The following is a 24660-nucleotide window of genomic DNA, read 5'->3' on the forward strand; positions in this document are numbered from 1 at the left end:
CATATATCAGATGCTGCAAAGATATTTGACACCAGCGAGCGTGTATGGTGGGCGCTGCTGACAGGATATACTCAAGCACTCATTTGCCTGTGATTGGACAGCACTGGTGTAGACTATTGGAGTGGTTCACTTACAGCATGATATTGCCTTAGCGGTCTAGTTCTTGGTGATTCTGGTAATGTGAAGGCTGGCTTTGGAATTTAGAGCAATTCATGTAGGGAATCTCTCAGTTTTTTCTTCTTCTGTTTTTTCCCTCTTTTTTCTTTTTACATTATTATATACAAATACAATAATATTTAAATATTTATTTGAAAATTTAAAATATTTATAGTAATAAAATTAATGTTTTTATAATAAAGTTTAATTATAAAAAAGTAATAATAAATTGTTTCTGCAAACAAAATAAGCTAGTTTAATATTATTTAAATAATATATATTTAATAATATACGGTAGTTAAATTAAATATATAATAATAATATAAATATATACAAAATATAATAATAATAATAATAATAAAATTCTGCTGATGTAATGTGACAGTTTTGTATTAATTGACATTCTCAATTCTCATATATTATATTCTCTATACTCCAGGGCTCGACATTAACGCTTGTCCGCTTGTCCGGGACAAGTGGATTTTTTTGAAGGGACAAGTAAAAGAGAATTTTACTTGCCCAACCGGACAAGTAGCCTGAAAAAAGAATAACTAGGGAATCACTAAAACGAGATAATGATTCTGAATGTATTATATTTATTGTAAGTTGCGATTCGTAGTGGATAATAAATGTATTAGGCTACTGACAGTAACAAGGTTGCGCTGTTGAGGCTCGCGCAGCCTCTCAAGGAGCACACACAAAGAAACTCAGTTAACAACATACTGCCTAAAAAAATTTAAAATGTGAAGTTTTAATATTTTTAACATATGATACAGTTTAGCAACCTCACACGACGAGTGCTGTTTTCCTGAATACCATAGACACGACAGAAAATGTGGCATTGATTTCATACAACAGTTCAATAAACAGTTAAAATTAAGTCACTTACATTTTAGACACAATATTGACTGTTTTTGTTTCTGTTTCAGCAGCGAAAATAGTTCCAAACAAAGATCACAGCAAAACTTTAACCCATCTCAAAGCAACACTTAACCGTGTTTAATTACTGAATGATTCAGCGTTTTGAACGAATTGGCGGAGTCAAAGATTCAATTACCCATTCATAAACATCTGTCTCATTCTTGAATGAATCGGCCATTTGAATCGTTTGAATGAATGACTCAATGACTCGTCTGCCGCCTCCTACTGTTTCATGTTTAAAAGTATCATAAAAATATTTAAAACAATCTCATAACATTATTTAATGCAGTTGTAAATTTTCAGTGTAAATGATTTAATTTGATCAGCTCTACCAGCCCTATTGTGTATTATTAGGCTATTCTAATTTAATTTATTGATCAAATAAAAAAAATTAAAACGAAAGATGAAGCATACGTTTAATAAGATTAAGGGGGGGAAATGCCTTTTAAAGGTGCAGATATGACAATATGCAGATTTAAATATATCAAAGCTGATTGAACACAGATGAGAATATTGCTTCAGAATAAATTATATATACAGCACACACACACACACACACACAAATTCCGGACAAGCATCTTTTTTACTCGTACAAGTGAATGACATATTTACTTGTACGAAAGACAAGCATATAAAAAGGCTTAATGTTGAGCCCTGTACTCTAATATTCACTTAAGACATACATTACTGTGGAGATTTGCAAAGACGGGCATTTTGACACATAAGTGTGTGCATTTGACCGTTCAAGCCCAATAATACGGCAAAAAGAACTCTGTTTCTGTGCGCTGTCTGAGTATTGAACTATCTTTCAGAGATGGTGCACATTTATCGGAGTGAGTTTTCTTTCGCTGCTTATTGCGCTTTAACAGTTTAAAATCACTTGTTTTGAGATATGAAATAAGCTGTTCTGTTATGAGTAACTTATGATGGTGCAGCACGGCAAAGTCACGTGAGCGAGTAACTGTGATAGAGACAATAGTCCAAAATCTCTACAAATTTCTACCGGTTAAGCGTATCTCCCGGTATATCGCCCACCCCTAGCAGGATGCAATATTGATTAAAAAGGCTTTTCCTTGCAGAACAGAATGAGCATCCGTTAGCAGGTTAAATGGCCTTGCATACTCTATGAATTACATATAACTCCTTACAGGGTTCTTCCACTATTCCTCATCATCCGGTAATTTCTATAATGAGTGCAATGTGACATTTTGAAAATCATATTAATTCATATCTGACCAATAATGCCAGACTGCAGCTGAAAGACTGGATGTGTGCATTACACTCTGGGTTAATGGAGATGGGCAGAATGGAAGAAAAAGACAGCTTCCTTGCAGCATTGGAGCTTGTGCACTACCCACTAGGCTATGATGTGACTCTGATATGCTGAGCCATAGGAACTTTAAAAAAATTGTTTCTGTTATAAAATTGCACATTCAATAAGCCATATCTCTGGATTCATCTCATCGCGTTGCTCTCTTGATCTTGATTCAATAGAATTCAATAAAACACCACCGCAGGCAGACACCGCTGAGCAGAAATTTGATTTAATTGAGAGTGAGACAGTGCTTTCTCCCTCTCTAGCTTTTTTGCCGGTAGCATTCAAAGCATCATGTTCATTGTTGGGGAAGCTGTTGCTTGTCAGGCTACTCATAATTTGAATGCATTTCAACTACAGTCAAACAATGTTTTTGGAAAAGTAGTTTGTTGTAGCACACTACAAGCTACCAACAAGAAGTTTTAAACTATGTTAAAGCAACTTTTTAAATATATTTAAAAAAAAATAAAAAGTAGCATCACTACTTTTATATCGATACAGCCCAGCACTGTTTATGTTTTATTTTAGTAGCTGTAAGTGATCTTCTGTATAATTTTCTATTTAGAAAGACCATAGGACAGCTGCTTTTGGACTCAGTGTGCATATTTGGAAAAGGGGCGGAGCTTTGTCATTTATTGAGGGGTGTAATGACAGCGGTAGATTGAGTGTGCATAGAGGTGTGTGTTTGTTGTGCAGTTTGATACAGTGGTGAAATCTACACCATGTTGGAACACTGCCAGACACTGATCAAGAACAACCTGCGTGTTCTATTCAACAGATCTTTTTCAGGTGTTTACTCTCTACCAGTCAGCAGTTTTTTTGGTAACTAACGGCAGTATTAAGTGTACTTAATATATTATTATAAGTATAATCTGAACAAAAGTAATTAAATAAAGTAATGCTACAGTACTTAAATAAATCTACCTATACATACTACCATTCTACGTTTTTTTAAGAAGTTTTTTTAAGTCCCCCCTGTGGTGAAAATCACGTTTTTAATGTTGTTTATATGTTGTGTTTTAAATAAACTTTAAGACACACCATATGAAAATTTGTCAGTCAACAACACCATTGCTGAGTATTTTCCCGTTAAAACGGCAGTGTACCGAAAACACGGTTTCAAACAGTTTCTACTTCCTAGTTCCTAGACTTCCTACTGTCACTGATAAGTAATTAATCCCGTCAACGTGCGGGGCAGGGATTGTCCTATCATTCCTATTATGCTTTGTGTGCTTTTTAACACAGTGAGCACAAAAACAAAATGAACTATAGCGCTATATACTATATATATTTATTATGCGTTTAGTACAGTTGACCAAGTGAATCAGGTAGTCCGGGTTCGTTATGGGGTCTAATTTGCATATTCATGGTTCCGCGTACTAAATAAAGCAAATGAAGCAATTATTTTCACAGGAAAAAACATTTAAATATGTAAATAAAAGATGAGTTTTAAGGGTGTTAAATTATTGACTGCAGGGGGACTTTAATACTTTCATTTAGCAAGCAAATTAATAATGTAATAGTAAAGACATTGATAATGCTACAAAATATTTCAAATAAATGCTGTTCTTTTTAGCTTTCATCAAAGAGTTCTGAAGAGTTTACAGAAACATGTTAATAACTGATAATAATAAGAATGTTTTTGAGCAGCAAACAAGCATATTAAAATTATTTCTGAAGCATCATGCGAAACTGAAGACTGAAAAATGGCTGCTGAAAATCCAACATTGTCATCGGGAATAAAAATATTACTATCGAAAATATGGATGCTCCGATCAGGATTTTTGCAGCCAATACACACAGCCTATTTCTTGTCATGGTGATCGGCCGATACCGATCCCGATACCGATGCTTAATATAAGACAAAGATAAATACAAACAAAATGGAGCAGTCTGATGCAGCCCACAAAGTGAAATTGAACATTGTCCAATAGTAAACTTTGGAGGTCAAAATAAACATTTAATCACCTAAAATAGAAAAGTCTTATGTAACTTAAACCTTGTCCAATACAAGTCTGAGCAGGACAAAAATTAAATAAATAAATAATTTAAAGTCCTAAAATAACAAATTGTAGTAGTTTGATGCTACTCATTAGAAGGGATGGGCATTTTTAGGAAAAATAATATTCGAAAATTGCACCCCTCCCCGTTATGCACACACACAGGAATGTATGGGCCACACACGAGAAAAGCGGAGTGGTCTGACATTTAAATATAACTTAAAAACGTAAATATACGCATAAGATGGATAAGATAGGATCATAAGATGCCCAATATATCAGGAGACATTTGGAGTGGGTCAGACATGATTTTGACCACTTAATTAAGTTTTGTTTTGTAGAAAGCCTTTCTTTAAAGTGAATTTCGTTTTGTAAAAATTTGATCTTAATTTCAATCAATGTTTCATAAACCAATTGGCTGGATTTAATAAATAAGAAGCGAAATATAGCAGACAATATAGGATACGGAGGCGCCCGCGCGTGAACTGGAGCGCGACTCATAAATGAACCGAAACTCAGTGTATAAATGACTTGCCTCACAGACCTGAGAACCTATAGAAATCTTGAAATGCTTTTAAAAAAACATACAAATCGATAAGAAATGGGGTACTCTCTGCTTATGTAGGCTAATCCGTATGAAGTGTGCATTTCTCTAGGCGCGTTCACTACTGCGAAGATGGCGTCAACATCGCCAACTGTATCTTTGCAGCCAGAAAACACTAGTTTATTAATAAACAATTCAAATGTACCATGCTGCTTAAACATTACTTTTGCAGGTTCTTTGTGGCAAGCTTTATGCATGCGCTTGATATGTGGAATATAGGCAATATTACGATAATACTTATTATGGTTTAGTATTTTCTCCCATATATATTTAAGTAATTAAATGAATATAAATATGCGATTAGACTAATGGCTTAAATGAACTACTACTAGTCAACTAGAAAAAAAACTTTAGTCATGCACGGGTAGCCCAATTTATTTCACATATTTCCTAACCAGCACGTCACTGCGGCATTCTGAGCGAGTGGCGCTGTGTGGACTGAGCGAGCAAAGCAGCTCTTCAGAAATGCAATCTCTCTGGAGGACAATGCTGCTCCACATGAGATTCTTTTGAAACATACATGGCAAATAGCTCATTTCTCGACACATCATAGTAATTCCACACCGGCGATGACATGACTGCCAAATCATTTAAGTCCCCACGCATCATGTATCTTCTCACGTTTTGACGTAATCAAATTGTGATCGGTTTGTGAGATCGGCCAAGTTTAGTGAGTACCAATCGAGTCATAAAATGTGAATATCGGCCGATACCGATCTCCGGCCGATCGACCTGAGCATCCCTAATAGAAAACAGTTATTTTAAACTGCATGTAAAACTATTTTGCTAGAATCGGTTTTGCTTCATTATTAAGCAAATACATGCATTCTTGGTGAACAAAAGACTCTTGCGGAACCCAACCTTTTATTTATATATTTATATTTGCTAGCACTTTACAATAAGGATTCATTAGTTAACATTAGTTAACTACATTAGCTAACATGATCTAACAATGAACAATACAACAATTATTAACCTATAATGTTGATTGCAGCATTTATTAGTACCTTTTAAGATCAAAAGTGGTATCTGTAAACATTACGTGAGCTTAGAATTATACAGTTCTATCTCCGTTTTGGGTAGTTCTGAGATATTGAGCATCAAAGTTTTTAAATCCCTGCTGTTTTGTGAGATGGAACCTTTTTATTTTATTAATAACTACTAACTAAATATTTTTTTTTTACAAAAATAACACCACACAGGCATTAATAAACAACTAATGGATAAGAGTATGTCAAAAACTCAATTTCAAACAAAAGTGGAGATAGAACCATATAATTCTAAGCTCACGATTAGTCAATGCACTGTGAACTAACATGAACACAAACATTGTATTTATTTTTTCCACAGATTTTTACTTTTATTGTGCTTCATTATTACGTTTTAACAGGTTAGTAACCATTTAAGTACTATCCACTTGATTGTGAAGTACCTTTTTTTTTGGTGGCATGTCAACTGGGGTATGTGAGATTGAAATTTAAATCCTCGGAGGTTCTTATTTTGACCTCATGGTTTAGGCATTTACTCAGAGTATTTCCCCAGATTTCATGGCTTCATACCATGCACATAGCATTAATATATATATATATATATATATATATATATATATATATATATATATATATATATATATATATATATATATATATCTTATACAAACTGAATTATAGTCAAAGACTGACCACATTTATAATAAATGGCCAATCATTGTTTTATCTGAGACTGCGGTTTTTCTCTCATTTACAGACCAAACATCTAATCTGTATATCTAGCCAAATAAATGGCCATTAGGCACACATACTAACTCTTCCATAAATATGTCCTTTTGCTTGATTTAAAAACAGTTTCCATGAATTTGTCAAAATGAAGAAAGAGATTAACTCTACAATTACTTTTCTTGGCCAAACAGAGCCCTACCAGTCACAATGTATAGTCTGTTTTCCTTAAACGAACTTCTCTGACTTTAATCAGGAGTATTTTGGCGTTCCTTCACCATATGTGTGTGTGAAAGTCTGAGGCCTGGATGTATATTTTGGTGTAGCCACACATAGTGAATGTAAAGACTTTGACCTCACTCATTCATCATGCGCTTATAGTGTTGATTTTGCTGTCTCAGTGGCAATTAGAATGCGATTAACTCCTTTCCTCCATTGTAATGAAAGAAGTGTTTTATTATAATAAAAAAATGGCTGAGGAGAAAGAAGAGCGGACAGACACATACATTTATTTACTCTTGCCTGAACTCTTTCTCTAAAGGAGTATTTATTGTTTATCACTGAAACCTTTTTTTTTTAAACTGAGGAATAAATTGAAATTATTTTACTTTCTATTGGAGATTTTGCTACAAAAGCTTTTGATTGAGCTTATTACACCTGGGGACATTCGTTTAATAACTCTATACTGTAGTGTACTGTAGATCTAAGGATATTGTCTTTATCTTCTTTTCTCTCCTCCCTTGTTATTTTCAGTTCCGCTTTTTTCGCTTTCAAATGTTACTATAATACCATACTGTCACTAAATAACCAAGACGTGACAATAATTACTTGTGTATATTCTAATAATGTGCAAATCATGCAATACACATGCAAATCTACAGCAGGGACGTATGTATATTTCTGCTGATTTAAGGGCTCTGCCCCACTTCCTTTCATCCCTCTGTAATTCATCATGACCACATCCCCTCACCTCTGACACGTTCTCTCATCTCATGTTCTCTTATCTTTTACTTTTATCATCATCCTATACTATCCTCTTTCTACTCACCATACTCTTTTTCAATAAACCATATAAATACATTCATTTTGACTGACTTTGTAATCAAGTACAGTTACACCAGCTATTCTGTACCACAAAGCCTCATCTCACAAGAGTTTGCTTTTGTCACCAAAAGCATTGCCAATGAGTTTTAACTATCATGAAAGATTCATATTGTAATTTTATCAACTGGAATCATATTCACACTGCAGAAGAATGCAAGCAAGCAGTGGATAATTGTTTACAGCATAAATGCATGACATATTTATATTAAAATGTTTTAATATGTAAAATATTCATAATACCATATATTTAGAACAAACAAACTGTTCAGTTTATAAAGAAATGGATTCAACCCTCTACAATGTGGTAAATATGCAACCCAATTTTAAACCTTATTGTAACGTGTTACCGCCAATTGCTTGTAAATTGTACGATTTCACTCACCTGTGATTGAGTTAGAGGCAAAAATAAGTTTAGCGCAGATATAATTTCATGACCTGCTGAGCTTTACATACCGTCCGACACTTGGCTGAGAGCACCCTCTCACACTCGCACTCAACATGAGAGAAAGAGAGGGGTTAACACATGCCACGTAAAGAGAATTGATGTGCTAAATGTACCTGTAAATGCAGGCTTGAGCATAGCCAGTGCTGCATCGTCATAAAATGTTATCATTTTTAACTTTTTAAGCCTTGCCAATTTAAACATTCAATGTGCACACACATTCGAAGTGTGCGGCAAGAAAGCCACGTCTGACAGCACACGAATACTGAATTAAGTTTCACGTCGTCTTGCGCTGACATGGTCAGTTTCACACAAAATTATGTCAGAATGCCCATCTTGGCGAGTATCCTAGTACAGTCGTTTATGTCATTAGTCAACGTAAGCAGTTGAGAAAGTGTAACGGTATCAGTATATTGGATCCGTGCATTATGTCTTAAATTGACAGTAGCGTAGTAAACCTGCTGCTGTCTGTGCTTTTTATTTGTATTAAACAACAAAAGACTCAATGCAAAAAATCATTCAATGCTCTTGACTGAATAACTTTTGAAACTTTAATAAGAATTCATCAATATTTAATTTATGCAGCGATATTTTACTTTGTTCAATCTCTGTACCTAATCTACCCAAGCTATCTTATCTAACGAATATTAGATCTACCTGAAAAACCTGAAAAGCACAGTTTATTTCATTTGTATCTTTGTTTTATTCTGTTTATTTGCTATTTTAATTTGATTATTTGTTCTTATTTTGTTTCAGACCGTTTACTTGTCTTTAATAATGTTTGAAACGTTTATACAGTTTGAGGTTCTAGATTGAAATGTAGATGTATTGATTTAAATTTCATTAATGCATCCAATTATTTCAAGCTTTGCCATCACAGGACTAAATTACATTATTGCTAAAATATATTAAAATATCAAACAGTTATTTTAAAGGGGCTATGTGTAGTGTAGCAGTGATGTTTCAGATTGCAACCAATTTTTACAAGAGCGCTCGTGCGCGTCCTCGAACTCGAGCAAGCACTCATGGTACCGGCCACACTGAGACTTTCAACACACCGGAGAAAGCATCACAATAGGGATGAAAGCCAACTCTGTGTCTGTTTTTATACCTAAATATATACCTATACCTAAAACAAACTGGAGGTCTCTCCATAATTCAAACGCTCTGCCGATGTTGATCCGTGTTTTCGTCCGAAGTTGATCCGATTCACGCATGGCCTGACCAGCTTCAGCAGATAAAACTTTTTTTTTGTTTTTTATATTTATGTGGAGTTTGTGTTGGAGTCTGTGTTGTGCTGGAGGCTGGTCGTTTTTTGGTGTTATCAGACTCCATGTAGTTAGCTGCAGTGCCGTCGCATAGACTGTATATAAAAAGGAGAGAGGCTCGGGAGCGCGCATGCACGTCACATCCGATGGATTTCGCGGTAAATCCGACCCGGAGCCTTCACATAGAAATAGGAATACTGGCCTTCAGAGGTAATAGCAAAACCCGGATCATTGTAATGTGTGATTACAACCCCTTCACACACAGGCAATAAAAAAAGGATTAATTTTAGAAGAAAAGCTACATATATAGCACCTTTAAGTTGTAATAATATTTCACAATATCTCAGTTTTTATTGTTTTTATTGCAAAGAACACTTTACAATTTACACTTTACAAAGACAATTTAACCAAGACGAGCAATGAAAATGTGGAAAAACACATCCAGTTTTTAAATGTCACAGAGTTATTGCTGTTTTCTAGAATTTGTGAGTGTATTTACTGAGATATATGCCCAGAGGTCATGCATTCAAAATGTCATGCAAATTACTGCAGCAGTTCATGAGAAGATTTTTGAATGTTTTACCAAGAAATATACTGAGATATACCCTCCATGCAAAGTCTCATAATCTCTAATAGTGTCGTCACAATGTTACAAGGAATCTGTAGGTTGGAGTAATGGGCATGCCGAAAGGTTGGGGCTTGCCGAAAGGTCTTTACAATCGGTCGCGAAAGCTGCCTGTTAGGGTGTTGGGTAGGGTTAGGGATTTTTGCTGTAGCATTGTGTACCTTTCGGCACACCCATTAAAACTTGCAGCTATCCCTGTCTCCAATGTAATAGCCTTTTATAACAAATGCATCCGTCTTACATCCTTCAAGCCTCTTCTGGGGGTGTGTGTGCACAAATATATGTACCGTGTGTAAATTTAAGACATACATTTTAATAAGCCGCTGGCGTTGAAGGGTGGATCTGATAAGACTTGCATAAAGCGTTTGCGGTCTGTGTTGCTAATGCATTTCTGCTCTTTTATTGAATATGTTCGGAAAAGAAGGCTGAGGCCTTGTGCAGTGTGCACCTCATCGAGTAGGTTATTTCTATATCCGAATGTCAGGTTTACAGGCCCAGAACATTTCTGCAAGGTTAGAATTGTGGAGTGTTTCCCGCCATGCTGAATATGCAAACTCATGTCAAACTGTCAGCCAAGAGAGCTACTCAGAGCACGGGAACTATTACGTTCTTGTTAGACTAGTATTCAATTTCTTGTAAGCTCTTGTAAGAGCCTGATACAGGGCTGATGAAGCAGATCCATGAGTACGACCTACCCATGCAAAGAGAGAAAGGCGTAAATGGTTTTCTGAGAATGTTCTCAGTAGCAAATTATCCTTGATTCTTTTTGAATGAGAGCACTGAGAGCAACTTCAAGAACCTCTTTATGAATCACTTGTGGTAGGATCCTTATGCAAAACTGTACAGCGTAAAATAGAGATGCTCCAGTTGGCATTAAATTAAACAAAAGTAGCAGTGACGGTTTCCACCAAAATATTAAGCAGCACAACCATTCTCAACATTTAGAACATTAGAAATACAATTTATAAATTAATTGTTTGTCTGAACAACCCTGCACTGCACATTCTTCTCTACAACACATTCTTCTTATTCTAAGATGCCTTTAACTGCTTTGTAATTCAGTTACAGTCTTGTTTTATTACTTTCTTTCAGTCGTTCTTACTCTGTGAGAGATTGTGACTCCTTTTACATACTTTACTCTGATTTCCAGCATCAATGTTGCTTTAGGGCTGGGCGATAAAACGGTATCGGCATTTATCGACGGTACACCATTGTCGGTAACGATATAAACAATGTTCGATATAGCGCTCGATATTTTCATTAAAATGTGCGCGCATCGCTGACGCGACCACCACAACGTTGCCCAACATCAAATGGCAAACGTAATGAAAGGGGAACGAAACTGCGCTACTCATTATTTTGTGCTTCACGGACCGTTTATCAGTTGGGACCATCGATATCAGTGCAGCGCGAGCCGATCTTGATCAAGCGACACTGTTACTACACAGCGCTAAGAGATCCAGTAAAGAAAGTATTTGAATTTGCCACAGTAGTTATAACATCGCTGCAAGATCTAGTCAGAAGGATTCAAATTCCTCTGCTATTGACGGATCAAACAGTGCTGACGTGGAAACCAGGAGAAACATTGTGTCATGAATGAACTAGTTATAGGCTTTAAGTCAACAGATCAGCAACATTCACCATGGATTCAATGTAGTAACACTCACTGTAACCATGGAAGTTTGGCAGGAATAGTAAAATGCTTTCAAGTACATCACACATCTTTTTCCAGCACTTCAAAACTCAAATATTATCATATTTAAATGTTATAATTTTTTATGGATGACCAAAACATTATTTGTTCATCCTTCAAAGATGACTCCCATTTATAAAACTAAAAGTATTACTAACTTCAAGATAGTAGTAGGAAATCTATTTCTTTTAATATATATTTTTTTTAAATCAAGGAAATTTCACTGGCATTTCTTTCTTTTTGCTTTATAGAAAACGTACCTAACCGTGACGCCACTGTGTCGTATCGAACCGAACCGTGAATTTTGTGAACCGTTACACCCCTACTTATTGCAGATGTTGATCTACCTCAAGTTTGCCTTGATTGTTTTACGTTTACACTTTTACATTGCACACATTTTGTAACATTTTATTTAAGTTCAAGAGTTTCTTTAACACTTACTTTTTATCTTAATATAAGACATAAAGAAGATATTTTTGTGTACATTTTGTTTTTGACTGCTAACTAATATAATTTGTTGTTTGCCTTAATAATGTGGATAAATAAATAAAAAACTGTGGTTGAAATTCAAACTTTTCTACTTGTCTTAAAAAAAAAAAGGTTATAAAAAATGTTAATAATTATTGATACCGACCGATATGAAACATTATATCGTGATAAATATTTTAGCTATATCGCACAGCCCTATGTTGCTCTACATTAAATCCAGACCCACCTTTTGTCAATTTTTGATACATACTGAATATATATGTGTGTGTATATATATATATATATATATATATATATATATATATATATAGTGTGTATTCATAAATACCTACATGCATACGCTGTCTTCTTCCTCCCTCTTTTTTCTTTTTTTATCTCTTTTCTCTGTCTAGTTTTTTTTTTTTTTTTTTTTTGCTCGCTTGTTACTCTCTCCCCTTAGGAATGTTGGCTTAAACTCAAAAATGTTAAATCGGCTTGTCTTTGCTCCCTGGGCCCCACTGCTTTCAGGCCGTCACCCCACATGTGGACGTCTGTAAGGTGGAGAGTCAGGATGGTTCAGATTCAGTGACCTCCAAAACTCATGAGCAACTTCACTAAATCATACACTATAAAAAAGGTGACATTTATGGTAAAAAGAAATGGCTTCAGTGGTTACCGGAACTTTACTGTAAAAAGTATGGTACAAACTTTTTTTGATTTTAAAAATTTAAATTAAATTGACAGTAAAAATGTACAGTATATTTAATTAAATTATGTAATGTTAGTATACCAACCTACTGAAGTATTATGTTTTGTATCTTTATAATATACTGACAACTACTAGCCTGGGTTTCCCCATGCTACCTTGCGCGCAGCGCGATTTTATTCACGCTGCTAGGCAGCCTGGATTCCATGGACCAGATTTTCGCCTCAGCGAGGGGACCAATCACAGAACGGGGAGGGAGCAGCAAGACGATGACGACGTCTATGCGACACACCGAAGCAGTTTGTTTATACCTATGGATCCAACATGGCAGCAGACGCGGTTACCTTTCGATGCAGGACAAACGGCAATAGTCACTGAACGCCATCGTGTACACATCGTCTTCTTCCTCGTAATATTCTTTCGCTCTACATACATCATCTGGTATAATTGAAATGATTGGCTATGAGCTACGTACAGGCGCATTTGATAGACATTTGTAGCACCCAATAAGCGGCTCTGGGCATTCGTAAACCATGCCTCAAATACGAGAAAATGAACATGTGGTTCCCAGACCCACGTCTCAGTGAGACTAGGTCTGTTGTTAGCCAGGCTAGACAACCACCAAAAAAAGAAAAGAAAATTGTTGTAATGAGAAAATCATGGAAAATATATAGAAGCTGAAGTGAATTCTAATATATACAGGGTCTTTCACACAAATAGAAAACACTATCATACTAACAAACATGATGCTTATATAATGCGATAAACATTCATTTAACAACATAAGATGTAACATAAAACCCTTATCTACATATCTGGTAAAAAATAAACAACTAAGAAACATTTTCACATTTAAATGAAAAACTATCAAATGTGAAGTGTCACTCAGGGCATTCTGGGGTGGTCAATGTACGTTTTTTTTTTTTTTTCACTGTGAAGATGACTTGTTATTTTTCTCTTACAATAACTGTAAATTTAACAATATTTCACTGAAATGGCCCATTATATTTGTTACAGGTTTGTACCATAGTATTTTTACCAAATTATGATAATTTTTTTACAGTGCTGAACAAAACACTTAAATTAACATTTATTTTGCAAGCCTAAAATGTACATTTTGTTATGGAACATCAATTACAGTGAATCTGCAAATAACAGTGTTTATTCCATATAAATGTAAAGTTGAAATGTTTTTTTTTTTCCTTAAAGTTGCTAACAAGTCAATAAATAAAAACTACAACAGTTGTTCAAACCATTAAGCCCATAATCTCTACTCCCTCTGGCAGTTGTAAGTATTTAGCAACTTACATTTATGCAATTTATTTTAGTCATCGTTCCTCCATATGAGGTACTTTGTCCTCAACCGGGCACAACATATGAAAGATATATGAAAGGATTATTACATCGGCTATTTGGCGCAGACCCAAAGTGCAGGGTTACTCTCGCTTCTGGGCTTCATATGTCCTTTCCTCCCACATCCAGACACAAACACACATTTACTGTCTCTCTACCTTCAAGCATAGAAGAGCGGATGGAGAAAAGGCAAACTCAAGTGGAAAAATTTGTTATACAGATGTCATGTGTGGAGGGCTGCTTTTCTGGATCCAGCTTTTCAACCTCTTCCCTGTGGCCTCTTCTTCACTTTTAATCCGCTACCTCTCCATGACCTTTTCCCCCATCTGATTATCTGCCTCTTTCTCATATTTTTCTCTCGCTCTCTCGTCCCTTCAGCACTGGCCTTTGTGTGGCTGCTTGGACTAATGGCACAGACTATTTTGGTTTAAATGTATTGAATTGCTTTGTTTTTTCATGCACTCTTTGAAATAGGCAGCGCTTAACGGCGTCTCCGTATTTAAGGAGTAAACCGATGTGACGTATCTTCTGGCCATCAAGGCAATGCGCCTTAATCCAAGTAAGCTGTCTGTAACACTCTACTTTTTTTGGTTCATTTTAGTACAAGGCTGAGAGTGGAGAATTCCCATAGCCATACAGGCTTATGTAGCTTTTCGTTAACTTGTTTAGCTTGAAAGGGTCAAATTGGACAATAGATTAGTGCAGCATACAGCTCTGTAGCTGGGGCCAAGTGTTAGCTAAGATACATTTTGAATATTAAAGTTTTCTCCTGGCTAAAAATGGCCGAAATGTAGAAATGATCAAGCAACATTGCAAGAAAAGCAGGCAGAAAAGGAGGCTCACATATGTGCTATACCCACAGGGAAACATGTTGTCTTTGAGTTGCACATGGCTTTTATGGCCTCAAGTAAATTCTCCACGTAAGTTTAAGAAGTATTTGATTGAACCTTTGCCCAAGGGCCAGATTGGATTCGTGTTTACATATTGAGGGTAGAAAGAAGGTCTCCAGACTCCTTTGAAGACTGGGCATCAGTCAGACAAGACACATAAGCACCAATTTTACCAATGCATAAGCATTCATAGCATTTCTGTGTTTAAAATCGTACCAAAAATGCCCTTATCTTCAGCCAGAATTTTACAATTCCATGACATACTGAGATAGCTGATTCATCTTGCATATATAATTTAATTTATTTTGCAGATATTTTACTACTTTAGTTTAACAGGAACGCGACACATGAGTTTTTATTATTTTCCTCTGGTGATATGTTTGAGTGCTTTGTGACATGGACTTCTCATTGCAGTTTGGTCAGTGACCCAGTATAAATTTTAGGACTTTGTATTTATGCATTTTATTGTACATCCATCCCAGTGATTTCAGACAGAACTGTTTTTATATTTTGACCTGGCTTTCTGCTCTCTCAGCACCCCGTGAACCATTGCATCAGTTTCCCCCTCCAGCCCAAATGCATTTCAGATGGAATTGCTTTGATGTGATGAATTACTATCACCATAAATTGGTCACTGCTATTTTTTACTTACCAGCACACTTTTTATGCTTAGTAGGTTGTATGTGGGTCATTCGATAGCCCATCCTACAGGGGCTCCGTGCATCCTGCACATTTTTATTTCAGGCTTTTAAATGGCATTCGGTAATTTATTTTTTTCTCTCCTTTTGGAGAACACTTGAGCTCTGGTATACTTAAGTGCCTCTTTAATGTCTCTTCCCATTGACTGGTTAATTTGATGGTCAAATGAAATCAGGTTGCTGATGTTACTAGCTATGAATACTACGATTTAATTTAACACTCAAAATTAAAAACAAATCTCTTTCGATTTACAAACTAAGAGAGTTGAAAGGATGAATGCCAGTTGTTTACCGTTTCTCAGACTCATGCTGCTCTAATTAGTGCCCATAGCCAGACAGCTAAACATGTTTCCAGCAAGTTGCTATCCACCATTCACAGCCTGTCTGAGAGTGCCAAGAAGTCCGATTCAACATCCAAATAAACAGAGCAGTGGGTGAGCTCATTTGCATTGACCAAATACCAATATATACAGTGGAAAGATTTGATTCTAAGCAACTGAAGAATTTCAATAGCCGTTTTGTGAACTCAGTTAATACTCAGTTAATAACAAAGGATTGACAGATGCAGTCACAGTCCCTGGGCGATACAGAACTTAATAGTGACCACACAGTAGAGAGCCTGAGGGAGGCCTTTAATGAGATGTGCTATACAGCAATGAGACTCCACATGGCAGAACTTATGATAGCGCTTCAAACAACAAAGGCTTTCTCTGATTATAATAGTATTTCTGGGTTTGGACGTGATCTTGAATTTGCAGAACATAAGGGCCTCAAAGTTTGTTTAGGTAATACCTTGTCTCATTTATGTGCATGATTGGTGTCAAATCATGTTAATATCAACATAGGCTCATTGGGAAACTTGCCTCTATCTACATTTTTCCCCCCAAAAAATTACCTATACATATAATTCACTGCAGTTTCTAGCTGAAAAAAAAGAACACAAGTTGCAGTAAATCACCAATAGCTTTATTCCTTTTAAAACAAATGACTTGCGTCGTTCCTTGCACAATACTATGTAACGACCTCAATCACTTTTACTAGTGTGGATGATTTGTAAACTAATACATTTTGACGTTGGCATTACACAACCAGCTCCATATGGCTTTTCTGGTGTGGTAAACTTGCTTGGTAGGTCACCTGGTACAGCATTACACTTGCGAAAGGGTGGTCAGACTTCCTTTCTTTCAATTTAGCCCATGTATTATGTTGAAATTCCTTATAATGGTAACAGCCAACTGGCGAGTAACTGTTAAATGTGCACACAGCACATTTAGTCTCGGTTGTCTGTGATTTGATAAGACTCTTTTATTAAGTTGAAAGCCTTTTACTGTACTCGTTCTGTCTTGCTTTACTGCCAGACAAGCTGTCTTTTGTTTGTGACATTTAGATACCATTCTATAGGAGGTATCTTTGCTCAAGATGGCGACCGGTCTGGTTCACTCGGGGACGGGTCAGGTAATTCTCACTGATGCTATCCCATGTCATTACCAAAATCCTTTGCCATGTTCTGGACTTTTGATCTCTCTCTTTCACCTTTTCTTTAGCCCTCAATTCCTGTCTCCACCTCTTTTTTTCTCTCTCACAGTGTATGCTGGACCCAAGAGAGTTCAGTTTAAGTCGGTCAGACTGGGCTGGTAGGCCTCTAGGTTGAGGTTAATGAAGAGGGGAAGCGAAAAGGTGCACAGAGTCCCTGCTGGGTTATCGTGGCCCTACCTGCCCCACTAAGGAGATTTCCCTCTTCTGTTGGGGTTAACGGCTAGGGCAAGAGAGGGAATCTTGAACACCGACCCTATTGCAAGATAGAAATCTAGTTTCAAAAACATGTACCACGTTCTTAGAAAAGTACTCTTTATATTCTTGCTGGTTGAACAGGTTTTTGGACAACTTCTCTAATTTTTTGGGGAGAAATATATATATATATATTTTTTTTTTTACGGATGACGTTGTAACCACATTACCAAATATATTTTCAAGGTAAAGCGTGTTTATCATTTCCTGTTTTTTTCACCTCTTCTTTCTGCATGTTGTTTGTACCTTGACTTGCATGACCATTTTTCCCCAAAAAAATGTATAACCTCTAAACCGTTTTGTAAATGTTTATTTCTAAGACAGTAATAAATAAATACAATTATTTTAGTGAGCATTTTTGTGTGTAGAAATATATATTTTGTGTTGTACTTTCAAAATAATTATTTTATTTATAAAATACTGTAATGTGTGATTGTATCTACATTGTGTGCCAAAAAGGTTTAAAACATAAATGTTATACACAAAACTTTGACATAATTAAAAAGCAGAATGACAGGTTAAAGTCACTAAATTATTTATAATAAAGAATTAGCACACACATTCAGTCTTGTGAATATTGTAAGATGTTACTGTCGTTTATTTTTCCTCCAAATAAGAGGCTTTTTAAAACGATCTCTTAACTGTTAAGGTTCTTACAAATAATAATCTTAAATAATAACAGCTTGATTGCTTCTACGTTCAGGTTGATTACACATAGGTATAAGCTCAAACCATAAATGATTAATATATTTCAATATTATAATATATTTCTCTAAATTTCAAAGTGCACAATCAATACATTTATGTTCTCCTAAAAGAAAGAATCGATTCTGAACTGCTGAAACGAGTTGTCAGCAATCCAGTCTCACTTCCTGTTACAAACCTATTTAACACATTTGTATAATTCCAGCCTATGGTCTTCACTGGCTGCCCGGAACGACGTCTACTTTTGACCCTCATTTTAAAAGGATGAGGACTTGGGCTGGAATTGATTCAGAAAAAAACAACGCCATCGTTCATATCACTGTGTATCAAGCTCTGAAAATCCTCCGTAGCTGAAATTCAGATTTAATTTCCGAAACGCGTGCTATAAGTGCCAATCACAACAGACTCGGCCATCTGACCAATCAGAGCAGAGTATATGCCTGCGGAAAAGAGGGGTATAGAGAGACTGAATGATCCAAAAAAACATTTTCAGCCTCTTTGAAAAATTAGGTGATGTGCAATGTATATTATGAGAAAATGTTATTGTTGCATGTAAACCTATTATAGGAGACCTCCAAAACAAAATTAGGACCCTTTGAAATAGCATAATTGGGGCACTTTAAAATGAATTTGAATGCCTATGGCCATCATGTATAAATGTATCATTTGCATTGTATGTTTTTATGTCATGTCATTGACCCACAGCCACATGCTATGTGCGAAGTCCAACATGGTCAACATTTAGGACTTACTCTGTTCCCCCTGGTGAGTTCAGAGAGATCTAGCTAGTTATTGGCTCAGGGGATCTGTAAAGCAACACTTTTACAGTCTTATGGCCCTCATAACATAACTCGTATGTTAGCTTTTCTTTACTCCCTCACCCTCTTTTTTGTCACACATCTCACTGAAGTGGCTTTAGCCTCTTCCTTAAAAACAAAGACCGATTTGTGACTGTGTTCCGCACAGACCCTCACTGTTTTTTTTCTTTCTTGTACACTCACTGGTGTTGATTCTGCTCTGGACAAAGGCTCCTCACTGGTGTGTGATGGACAGACCGCCACTCGGTGTTACTGGGGCAGAAAACAGCTTGGGCGATGCGGGCAGAGCCTGGCATCACGACGTATTTACTTGAACATATAGTAGTACACAGTGTACACACATGACTGATGCCACATCTGTGTATACACATATGTGGGTGTGTCAATGTCATCAACATGCTTTGAGCCCATATCTCTGTTTTGTGTGTCATTCACACATTCACTTTCTCCATACTGTTCTAGGGAATGGATCAGTCTTGGAGGCTATGTGTTAGAAGTATGATTGTTATATGATGATTGAAATCGTGGAATGGCCAAATACACAAAATGTGAGTAAAAATCGTTGCTGAAACTGCTTTACCAGTTGCCTGGTACATTTTTAATGAATTTTGACAATGCATGTTTGTGAGAATGTAAGATTGCTTAGTGTGATCAATCATCAAATCGCAACTGTTGTGATGTAGTTATATAAATAAATAGTCTGAGTAACAACCGTTTAGATTAATTTGAAAATGCTACTTTGCAAGTGTGTGTTTGAGTCGCTTATAATTTGCAATTGTGAAAGTAACATGCGCCAATCATCTTCCCAAATTTGTAATGAGAATCATTTATACATTGTTTTGGTTCCAAAAAAGGACTCCCTGTGGTTTAACAATGGTTTAACAAAACAAAATAATGGTTTAACGTTTTAAAGCAAAGTAATTAAGACAAAAATAAATGTTAGTTTTGTAATTTTACTTTTGTTCTGTAAAATACAATACAATAAAATAAGGTTTTCCTTCTTTTTTTGTCTTTAGCTGATCACATGCCTGTCTTTAGGCAATCTCAAAATGAATATCCATTTTTTGTCAAAATGTACATTATAATGATGTAATGCCTACATTCTCTTCATTTAAAATTGCTTTTTTTCATTTCTTTAGTATTCCTTTAGACAACATAGTATAGATCTGCAATATTGGCCATTTTACTGAACTATAACATTAGAATACTTAACAGCTTATTGTAATTGCCTAGAATATTAATATTTGTGCATCCGTACTTAGTATAGTACTTGAGTAATATTGTAGTATTATTGTAAAACTAATGCTCCTCAACTCGTGCCTTAGGAAGGATACATGCTATTATAATGAGCCAACATAATGGGGACATTAATCATGTTGCAAATCGGCCATTTGTGGAACTGAGCCTTTGTAGAACACACAGAGAGATTGCATCTTTAAAAGTGACAGCTTTGCAAAACACAGTGTTTCTTTCTATAGGCTGAGCGAGACCTGAAGAACCTTCTGCATTCTAGTCAGCGAATGTTAATGAGGTGAGAACTGAGCTGTTTTTATTTGGTTTTGGTATCACAGCTTGGAGAGTGTGCGCTTCTCTTTCTCTGTCACTCACGCTCTAGGTGTCTTTCGCACATTCTCACTGTGTGCTGCTTTACTGCTTGTGACGGAGTTGTCACATGGCGCTGCAGAGAACAGGCATGTAAACAAGTACAGTGTGGTGTACTGTCACACTCACATAGACGCACACACTCTTACAGATAAAGTTATGGAGGTGCAAGGAGCCTGTCAGTACAGTCAGGATGTATTGTCAGTGTGTTTAAAAAAAGCTCTTGGTTAGCCGCAGTTTAGCCAGTTGGGTGTCATGACGGCTTTATGGATTTGGTTTGGACTGTACGTTTTGAAAGGAATATGGTGTGAAGGGAATAAATGTGTGCTGTTTCTCTGTCCTTATTCGTTATATTCTCTTTCTGCTCACTTTGTTGTGTTTCTGTCTGCATATAGAATGGAACGCATTCTGGTAGGTATTTACGTAATTTTGGCATGGAAGAAAATCTGGTGCCACCTGGTTTTATATGAGTCTACATGAACAATTTTCGCAGACACGCTACAAGATAGTAACACATTTTTTTGTGAAGAAGACAACATCTTACATGCCACCAAGGATGCTGTCAGCAGTTCAGCTCTAATAAACATTGCAAATGGAAGATTTGTGCCACATCACTGAACACATCCCAAGAACAAGAGCTAAATAAAGAAGCATATAAAATGTCAAACTGGATGGATTAATTGTCTTCATTCAGACTGCGAGCAGGAGGTGTGATCTGTCTAAAGGCCAGTACAGTGTCTTAAAGGAATATTTCACTCAGAATTCAAAATTGAGTTTAGAACACAAAGGAGAATCTTCAAGCATCTGTTTCCCACCAACAGTTTATTGTGACCATTGACTCTCAAACCCCACACAGGCAAAAAAAAAAAGAAAAGAAAAGAAGCCTCATAAGAGCATTCCGAGTTTTGTGAAGCGAAATGATAGCTTTTGTGTAATGAAATGACAGAAAATTTTGTAGGGATGCTTTAATATTTAAAATCGTTCCTATGGTCTATATTAAAATGATACCCTATTTAGTTATGCTACCAGTGATGCTTCACAACATTATGATGTACAGTATGAATAAAGTATATTCAGTTAGAGATTAACTAAAGATTACATTTAACTGTTTTTAAATTATTAGTGTTTTTTAAAGATTAATTCTAAACCTTAAATGTTAAATAGAGGCATATGTACTTTACTGTATATGTAGAAATAGTGGAAATGCACAATTAAATTAAAAAAAAACTTTTGAAACAAAGTTTCAAAATAATACTTTTATTTACAATGGATGGATAAATGTATCGGTGTCAGTCACATGCAATCTGATTTCAAATAAATGTTCTTCTTTAGAATTTTCTATCCATCAAATATTCTCGAAAAAAATGTATTCTGGTTTTTAACAATAAGAATACGATTTTTTTTTTGGAACCAAATCAGCATATTACAATACTTTCTGGAGCACCATGTGGCATTGAAGACTGTGTAATGGTTACAGAAAATTCAGTTTTGCCTTCACATGAATAAATTACCAAAATTAAAATTCAGTGAACAAGTGGGTAACGTCATTTTTCCAGTGTTGCCCATCATGGCTATTCCACACCATGTTGCAGCACAGTAGGGCTATTTTATATTTTTTGAGCGAAATTTGATATTTTAGCGAAATATTGAGCAGAGCGTCACACACACCACGTAGTGATAATGGCTAGTGCGAGAGTGAAACCTGAGCGCTGAACACTTGGCGGCAGGCAGCATATTATTATTTTCGACTCATATATTTCTCTTTCGGACAAAAAATGGAAATGCCCTTTCCGAATGCACTTTCGTTTCATCCCTACATTTTACTATACGTATATTACAATAGAAATATTTGTATTTTAAATATTATTGTAATAATAATAATTGTAATACTTTTTTTTTTGGCTATCACACTCGAACCCTGGAATACAAGCCATGGGATCTGAATGCCAGTCAGGACTAAACCGTGGCCCCATGACTGAACCTATACACTTGCACTCACAGAACGAAGTATCCTATAGTGCTGTGCGTATATGTGTCTTTCTTTTCCATGGAACAGTCAACTGATACTCCGTCGATCCAAAAGAGTGTTCGTTTGTTTCTGTGAACCCTAAAGAGTGAATATAAAATCAATGTTTACAGTGTCAATAGCACTCTGGCTTTTAGTTTTCTAATACCACTTGAATCCTGTATGAAGGTGAACCAATGTAAAAAAAAAATAATCCAAAAAAGTCTCTCTAATGAGGCCGAATCATGTCTGTAACTTCAGGCCCCCAAGAAACTGTAATTGGCACCGTTAATTCTTTACTAGGCTTATCTTCTCCATTTTTGTGCTCACTCTGCTGGCATCTTTCATTGACTTCCTCGGTCCGTCACAGTAATCCCTCTATATAGTTTGGTTTGTCTGTCCCAACTCACCTTCCTTCCTTTGTCGATCATCTTTCCCTGCTCTTCCTTATCATGTCTGTACTGGCTAGCAGATTTCGAAGTTCCAGTTCATACGGTGATGGTCACATGACCCTGATTGACCTTGTTAGTTGGTATGGATGTGTGAATGAGCATGGATTTTTATTGGGTGCTGTGATGCTTCCCAGAGGCGAGTCATGAAAGCATACCATCTAATAGGGTGGCCTAGTGAAGCAGAGTTAATGCACTCATGGTGACAGCGATGGATGTGAGTGTTTTTTCCTTTTCTTTCGACACAAGGCTGGAACAGCTATCAAGGAGATGATACAGGGCCAGAGACATCTACTGAGGAAATCGCTGATGTTGTCACGTTCTCTGATGTGAATTGGGTTGTTTGCAGCAGTGTTTTGTCCTCATCACTGTGGTTGGAAGATGATTAGGCTTGACACAGCGGCTTGAGTGAGGGGTGCGAGGAAGACTGGTCGCTTGAGGGACTGCAGGCGTCTCTGTTGACATAGGTTAAAATGTTTGGACAGGGAGGACAGACTTAAAGCGTCCCCTGGTAGTGACTAGCCTCATTAAAAAGATAGCTTGGCAACCAGAGTAGATACTGCAGCTGTCACTCATCAAAACTTTCTGTCCCTGTGTTCCTTTCTTTTGACCAAGTAATGCCTGCTACAGAGTGTTTGATTTCGGAAATCCCATAAGATCATTACAGATCTCACTGTACGACATGAAGCTAACAGACTTGGGTACAACATGTATGTAGACTGTAAGATAACGACACCTATTGAATTGCAATATTGAATATGCAAGTAGTTTTAGTGCCATGTCATGTTTATCAATACACTATTTTATGTTGCACTTTTATTGGCTAGTCAATAGATGTGGGTCTTAGCACAAACAAACTGAGATGATCATGCTAAATTTCTGACACAGTCAGATAATAACTGCAGGCTCTCTTTGGTCTCAAGACTGTGACAAAGGCCATCTTTGAACCTCTCTCACTGTATGATGTAGGACCACCGTTTAGGAGCCACGACCACAGAAATCGCCACGATTGGTCATCTTTCGTCTGGGACAGCCCAAAATCATACAATGTGTACCGGGCATAAGGCCGGGGTGTCTAATCCTGCTCCAGAAACCGAGTTTAGCTCCAACCCTAATTAAACACACATGAACCAGCTAATCAAGGTATTGAGGATGCTCGAAACTTCCAGGCTGGTGTCTTTGTGCTAAACTGTGGCCCTTTAGGAGAAAGAGCTAAGGCAATAAGGGTCTGATCCAAAACCTCTAGAGACAGCACCATAGGTGCACACCCAAAGCAAAGGTTGTTCCAAAAGTTTGGTACTTTAATTCGGCTGTCTTCAAAGAGACTTGTTTGCA

General features: G+C 36.4%; 1 protein-coding gene across 6 annotated transcripts in view; it reads left to right on the plus strand.

Annotated features, from left to right (window-relative positions):
- thrab (thyroid hormone receptor alpha b) overlaps positions 1 to 24660 on the plus strand; it is a 170053-nt gene that overhangs the window by 41014 nt on the left and 104379 nt on the right. Inside the window, exons 1-3 of one of the 6 annotated variants that reach the window (XM_077200986.1) lie at positions 19167 to 19216; positions 19732 to 19817; positions 20748 to 20800. The exons of the other annotated variants lie outside the window; for them this stretch is intronic. The gene's annotated coding sequence lies outside the window, so the exon portion shown is untranslated. Of the gene's footprint in view, positions 1 to 19166; positions 19217 to 19731; positions 19818 to 20747; positions 20801 to 24660 lie in introns of those variants that run through there. 6 annotated transcript variants of the gene reach the window in all.

This window comes from Siphateles boraxobius, unplaced genomic scaffold (assembly GCF_051911475.1).
Source record: "Siphateles boraxobius isolate OS27281-9 unplaced genomic scaffold, OSU_SipBor_1 46, whole genome shotgun sequence".
Taxonomy (NCBI): Eukaryota; Metazoa; Chordata; class Actinopteri; order Cypriniformes; family Leuciscidae; genus Siphateles; species Siphateles boraxobius.